Below are 7,617 nucleotides of genomic sequence, written 5' to 3'. Positions count from 1 at the left end.
TTTTATACAACGGTTGTCTCCGTGCAACGGTTGCGACGACAACCGTTCTCTGCGCGCAACTGTTTTGCCCAGCACTAATCAATTGTCACTTCCGTCGCAGCGACTGCGGGCGCCAGCACTGCTCACTGCACCAGTGTGGCGGCTCAAGCCGCAATCGCAGCGAGTCGCACACCAAATTCAAACTGCGCATGCGCGGAGACGGAAGACTGCTGTCGCCGTGCGGCTACAATCGCCGTTGCGGCCAGGGGGGTGACACTTCATAGGGAGCGTCCGAAGCAGTTCTGAGATGGGCCAATCAATCTCCGCCAACTAATGAAAACTAAAATTCTCTTTTAGAGGGTTAATTTAGAAGACAGAGGTTGGCATTACACATTCAGTTGCGTGGTACAGCAAATTCAAAATACAACACCGTTATCGTTGCGCGCGAAGGGACCTTGGTCGTACGGTATGTAGATAATAGTGCTTGTTAGACGAAAATTTGTTGACATTCTTTCGCATTGAACGAGATTTTTAATCCAGTTTTTTGAGAGTATGGTGTGAAATTATAATTATGCGCGTTCTTAGTGTGAAGAAATAGTATTATGATCATGAACGTACTTCACATTGAACTACCTAGCTGTTGCGAGTAAACGTCTGTGTGATTGTGCTTCTTACCGGCTGTTTGAAATAAATAAATAAATAAATTCAAAATATAAACTGTGTGCATTATGCTGTGTTTTACTTTCATCCTTTCCTTCTCGTGTTTTCCATTCCCATACATAAAAGTCGTGGGAAGGGTTCAACGAACGAAAGAATGAGGTTATGTTAGATCGTGATTTAGGCAAGTATGGGCGTTTTGGGGTTTTATATGAATTGCATTAACATTTTCAGTAATCAATGTTGCATTTATCACTTAATAGATGTAAACTTACATTAAAATGCGAACGATGAAACAACGATAAAAGCTAGCGTTATAACAGTATTGCCAACATACAAATACGGTAATTGCAATTTACTTTTCAAGTAAAAGACACGAGAGAAGCTTTAGATACAACTTTCCTACCGAAATACAATCATTATCTCTATCACAATTAAAATTTTAACAAAGTAACAACTATCATCATCGTGTTTACTACGAGGTACTATCGTGGGATGTATTTCCTTATGTTGGCAGAGAGAAAGTGGCCACTGTAGCTTCCATGACCTGTTTTCTCAGCCAACTTTATTATACAGGAGTGACGGATCTATTTCTCTTATATGATCCTTGGTTGCGGCTACAATCGCACCTTGGAAAACGCACCTTAAGGAGACTTGTAGTGGTGTCTCAACGGCGCATTAGCTGCCAGCGTCGTGGTAGGGAGTGGATGAGCTCGCTGCCACAAGGGGGGCGAAATGTCGGTTATATTACAATTGAAAGGCCGAAAGAACTTGAATTAGTTAAATATTCACAGTTGCTCTTTCTAGTTGAGGGCCATGAAAAACATGCGCGTTGAGTGTGTAGTGATGCTAGTGATGATGGTGATGAGTAGATTTTACTATTTGCTTTACGTCGCACCGACACACATAGGTCTTATGGCGACGATGGGAGAGGAAAGGCCTAGGGATGGGAAAGAAGCGGCCGTGGCCTTAATTAAGGTACTTTTTTTTTTTTTGCTAGGGGCTTTACGTCGCACCGACACAGATAGGTCTTATGGCGACGATGGGATAGGAAAAGCCTAGGAGTTGGAAGGAAGCGGCCGTGGCCTTAATTAAGGTACAGCCCCAGCATTTGCCTGGTGTGAAAATGGGAAACCACGGAAAACCATTTTCAGGGCTGCCGATAGTGGGATTCGAACCTACTATCTCCCGGATGCAAGCTCACAGCCGCGCGCCTCTACGCGCACGGCCAACTCGCCCGGTAATTAAGGTACAGCCCCAGCATTTGCTTGGTGTGAAAATGGGAAACCACGGAAAACCATCTTCAGGGTTCGAACCCACTATCTCTCGGATGCGAGTTCACAGCTGCGCGCCCCTAACCGCATGGTCAACTCGCCCGGTATTGTGATGAGTAGGGCCCAGATGTTTATGACATGTCATATTGTATTTCTTTATATTATTTCATTGGAAAATACAAGTTAAGCATGATTTTATCTACGGTGACTAAAATTATGCATATTTTGGCTTTTTTAACGTTTTGTCTTCTTCTTCTTCTTCTTCTTCTTTATCTCTTTACCCTCCAGGGTCGGTTTTTTCCTCGGACTCAGCGAAGGATCAGACCTCTACCACCTCAAGGGCAGTGTCCTGGAGCTTCAGACTCTGAGGATACAAGTGGGGAGAATGACCAGTAACTCGCCCAGGCGGCCTCACCTGCTATGCAGAACAGGGGCCTTGTGAGGGGATGAGATGACTGAAAGGGATAGATAAGGAAGAAGGAAGGAAGCGGCCGTGGCCTTAAGTTAGGTTCCATCCCGGCATTTGCCTGGAGGAGAAGAGGGAAACCACGAAAAACCACTTCCAAGATGGCTGAGGTGGGAATCGAACCCACTTCTACACATTAGGCTGAGTGGACACCGTTCCAGCACTCGTACAACTTTTCAAATGTCGTGGCAGAGCCGGGAATCGAACCCGGGCCTCCGGGGGTGGCAGCTAATCACACTGACCACTACACCACAGAGGCGGACACGTTTTTGTCATTTTCCGATAATTTTTCATATTACGGTCATATTTCCCCGTGAATTTTCGTGGTTTTTTTTTCATATTTTCATTTTTTTAAATTCCATTTTCACATACCTGCTTTCAGTCTCTCTCAGACGGATTTTTCACATCTGCTAATTATTATCTGTAATTTCTTACAATTATCTTTCTTAAAAATATATATTTATGTGAAACAGAAGGGTAAGCTGTGTAGAAAGAGACAGATGCGTAGAAAGCGACGGACCGGGCGAGTTGGCCGTGCGCGTAGAGGCGCGCGGCTGTGAGCTTGCATCCGGGAGATAGTAGGTTCGAATCCCACTATCGGCAGCCCTGAAGATGGTTTTCCGTGGTTTCCCATTTTCACACTAGGCAAATGCTGGGGCTGTACCTTAATTAAGGCCACGGCCGCTTCCTTCCAACTCCTAGGCCTTTCCCATCCCATCGTCGCCATAAGACCTATCTGTGTCGGTGCGACGTAAAGCCCCTAGCAAAAAAAAAGAAAGCGACGGAAAGATGAGCCTCAATACTGAACTCTTTTAATGATTCGACGTACAGGTAGATCTCGTTATACGCGATAGTTACGTTCCGCGGAATCGCCGCGCATACCGAATTCGCGTATATCGAGAGTAATTTTATATATAAAATATAGGGTTAGGTTTCCGTTTGCTCACATATTAAGTTTAAAATAGCAGAGATTCTTAGTATTTTTACAAAAAATGCACTCCAATGCAAAATTTATACACTTAAACAATAATACCGTAAGCAAAAGTAATATCAATAAGTCCATCTACATACCCTACTAGGCTCTGGATCATCTACATCTACAGTGTTCAACTTCTCTCTTCCCTATCGCACTCCTTAATTCTTCAGGATCATGTTCTTCGAAAATTTTCATTGCAGCGTCGATCATTCTGAAGGCCTCGGCCATTTTCTTCGTTGTCAGCTTTCTAAGGGTCTGAACTTCCTCGACTTCTGTTTCTTCTTTATTACTATTCTCACTCAAAATGATCAAATCGTCGGAATGAGAGTTTGAGGTCACACACATTCTCTTAATCGACATAGGTGAGTCCAATCTGCCGTGCTATGTCCGCCGCAATTTCTCTCGTTGCACCGGTGACGTCAGTGATCACTTCACCAGCTAGCAGTGACACACCATCGGGCTACAGTTTCCTCCATGCACCATTCAAACATTTCGGAGTAACAACAGTTCATGCGTCTCTAATGATATCAATCGCCATCTTAATATTTAACTTCAGTGCGAAAATCTTGACGGTATATTCGTCATTCAAATACTTAAAACCAAAATCGCGTATATGCGAAATCGCGGATAACGACTCCGCGTATAACGGGATTTTCCTGTATTTCAAACATGGTTCAATAACATCCTGCGATGATGAGCGGTCCTTTTCCTGTTACAAGTCAATGTTGCGTGAAAATAGAATATCGTTTCTATTTGAAAACTCTAAAATGTATGTCATTTGCTGTTGTAATTCTTTCTGACCGCCCATCAAAATGTGACATTTATTGCATTCTGTTCAGAGTCGAGAGTTGCCTCTGGATTGAGTAATTAAATAAATTAAGAATGCAATAATAAAATTAATATCATCACTTATTTTTTATTATTGAATGTTTTAGATTTTAAAAGTATATTTGTAATACAACGTTAATTTAAACAGCGGCAAGTTTTTGTAAATGTGAGAAAAAAACTTTTATTTATTGTCATATTTTAACACATTTTTAGGTCATGGTGGCACCCGGTGTTGGCCAATAACCTACTCCTCTCAAATAACACTAAGAGGTCTACTCAAGGTGTAACGTCCCCATCCGAAAGACGAATTAAGGAACGAGATGTCCACTTCCGGAGGTTCACTCACCTACACCTACACCAAAAATGAGTACCAGGTTAATTCCTGGGGGCAAAGGCGGCCGGGAGTAGAGATGACCACTCTACCCCACCAAGTGCCGAGGTTACGGATACTGGAAGCCTTTACCTTTCACCCCTCCATGGGCCTTCATGGCCTGTACGAAGATGACTAATTATTAGAATGCAAACGTATATGAACCAAGCGCAGGCGTCGTACACCCGCACGACGGTTCTGCAGAGAGATTTGCATACATTCAGGGGTTCTGAGTGCAGATTGAAATATAGAACAAGTGCTGATGCTTTTTGCTTATTGTTTAAATTTGCCCAACATCAAGGTCATCGGCCCAACAAGTGTTGTTAGAAAATATGTCGTGTAACTGATAAAACTAAGAAGTGTCAAAAATATGTATTTTTTTCACTGTTTCCATTTTTTTTAACTTGTGATAATACTTATGCTTATTTATTTATTTGTCTGTGTCCGAAATCACTACAACATATTTACAACTACTCTATTTACACTTTGTTTTTCCAGTATTCAACTGTCGAGATGGCACATTCATTGGCTTATGCTATAAAATGTTCAATGTGTATTTTATTATTTCAGAATTTGATGACTTTTGTATGTTTTCAGTTACATGAATAGTCTTCAACCCACATACTGGAAAAGAAATTATATAATAACGATCAGTGAAAGGTATTTTTCCATGTTATTACTTCAGTGAGAGTACTCTTGGTAAAAAAAAGAGGGAAACTGGCAATACAATGCTTTTGAAAACGTTAAAAAAAATTGTCGTTTCAAAATTTGAGCTAAAAATGTAGCTGTCCCCCCAAATTGTGGAATGTCCCCCTATTTTGACTGTTTTGTCTGTCATTCCTTCCTTAAAAAGTTGGTCACCCTACTTCCACCCCTCCAACGGCTTTCATGGCCAGCATGAAGATGACTTTGCTTCGCTTTAAATCACAAATAAAAACCATCGAAAAACAAGAGAGGAAAACTTCCAGAAAAATGCGAAAATGGATATAAAGGAAACCGCAGGAAGTGTATCAAATCGCAGAGAAAAAAAAATCAGATACATTATTAGAGAAAGGGGTTTAAAATTCTACGAACATCTATACAGAATGAGTGACAACATGCTAAAAAATAAACTTCAAAACCTAGCACTATTTATGATTTTGTTTTACTATTTTGCTTTACGTCGCATCGACACAGATATGTCTTATGGCGACGATGGGACAGGAAAGGCCTAGGAATGGGAAGGAAGCGACCGTGGCCTTAATTAAGGTACAGCCCCAGCATTTGCCTGGTGTGAAAATGGGAAACCACGGAAAACCATCTTCAGAGCTGCCGACAGTGGGGCTCGAACCCACTATCTCCCGATTACTGGATACTGGCCGCACTTAAGCGACTGCAGCTATCGAGCTCGGTGACTATTCATGAAAAACAACAATAATTAATATTATTGGCTTTTACGGTTTTCGAAAACGCCGACGTGCCGGAATTTCATCCCTCAGGACACCACCGGACTGAGCAAGGATCGCCAACTTGTGTTCAGAAAACCAGCGCCATAACCGTCTGAGCAACTAAGCCCGACGAAAAACCAGAACAATTCGTTTGTGGAAATATGCGTCGATCAACAAGAAATTGGTATTCCAAAGAAAAAATATTCAAGACAGAACAAAATTTAGAAGCCCGGTAAACAAACATAAATTTGCAGAGAAACCTAAAATAAATACTCAGGATAGACAGAAAAACGAAAAAAAGAAACTATGTGAACGGATTAAGAGATATTGGGGGGAAAAAAAGAAATATTGTACTAAATAAGTTCAAACATGATCGTTAAGGCGCTGAAGTCCAACTGTCTGACACAGAAGTTAGCCGGTTCGAGTCCCGTTGGTCGAAAAAATTTCACCATCAGAATGTTGGCTGGCAGGGTAGGGGAGATGATGGTATACACTTTCTAATCACTAGATTGCGTGCCAAAAGCCTGGATTAAATTCCAAACCTCTCCGCAGTGCTCATATGGAGTGAGGACATATTATGACGCTGTTGATGGTCATTCGTCCGTCGAATGGGGACGTTAAGCCTTGAGCAGATCTCTTGTTCGACAGGAGTAGGCTATGTGCCGGCACTGGGTTTCACCCTCTCCCCACTATCATAAATCACGTCATTCATTTCACCTCATTAACTCCTCTGATGAGGTTGACGTCAGGAAGGGCATCCGGTCATAAAAACCCGCCACGAGAGATTCATCTCACCTCATACCCGACCCCGTAGGGAAACGGGACAAGGGTTGGACAAACAACAAACAACAAGTTCATTTGGTTGGGGATAACGAGTCACGAATTATCTATATATTAAAAGTTTACTAAAAACAGCTTTGGCAAATTCTTCCGTCCGTTCTACTGGAATTATCTGCTTCATTGTTGTTCTATTCCCTCTAGAATTACATGCCGGTGAATCATGAGACATTGATAGGTCTCTAAGTTCAGCCAACTTTGAGTAATCATAGAATGATCACTCCAATAATTGCAGGCGAAGGCTTACCCCGAGTGATTGAGACGGTAAATGGGTATGAGTGAGCCGGCCTAGCTAAAATATATGTGGGGTTTCTAGAGAGAGAGAGAGAGAGAGACTCTCTGTGTGTGTGTGTGTGTGTGTGTGTGTGTGTGTGGGGGTGGGTGGGTGGGTCGGTGTGGGTGTGTCGAATGACTTGAATGTTGAACAGGTCTTGTGAGTATTATGTAAATATGCCTATGTAAATACGGTAACTGTATATAAGAGCACTATGTAGAATGTAATTGTATATTTGTATATTATAATTTTAAGTGGTGATGGAGGCACTTTTGTGTATGTGGGGCTATGCCCTTTCTCCATTCACCATCCCTAAATTGTAACTGCAATTAGTGGAAAATAAATAATAATAATAAATAATAATAACCCGCAATACATTCTGTACTTAGCAGGTTGTTAAGCGACTAACACTTTCATTAATATTCTGATATACTGTATGTGATTTTTATCCTAAGTAACGTCATTGCATGCAGCCATAGTTGATTACTATCTGTCAAGCCAGAGAGTATACACTTCCTCTGAACACGGA

Source organism: Anabrus simplex, chromosome 10, assembly GCF_040414725.1.
Source record: "Anabrus simplex isolate iqAnaSimp1 chromosome 10, ASM4041472v1, whole genome shotgun sequence".
NCBI lineage: Eukaryota > Metazoa > Arthropoda > Insecta > Orthoptera > Tettigoniidae > Anabrus > Anabrus simplex.
The sequence above is the reverse complement of the archived record's forward strand: the minus strand, read 5'-3'. Positions refer to the sequence as shown.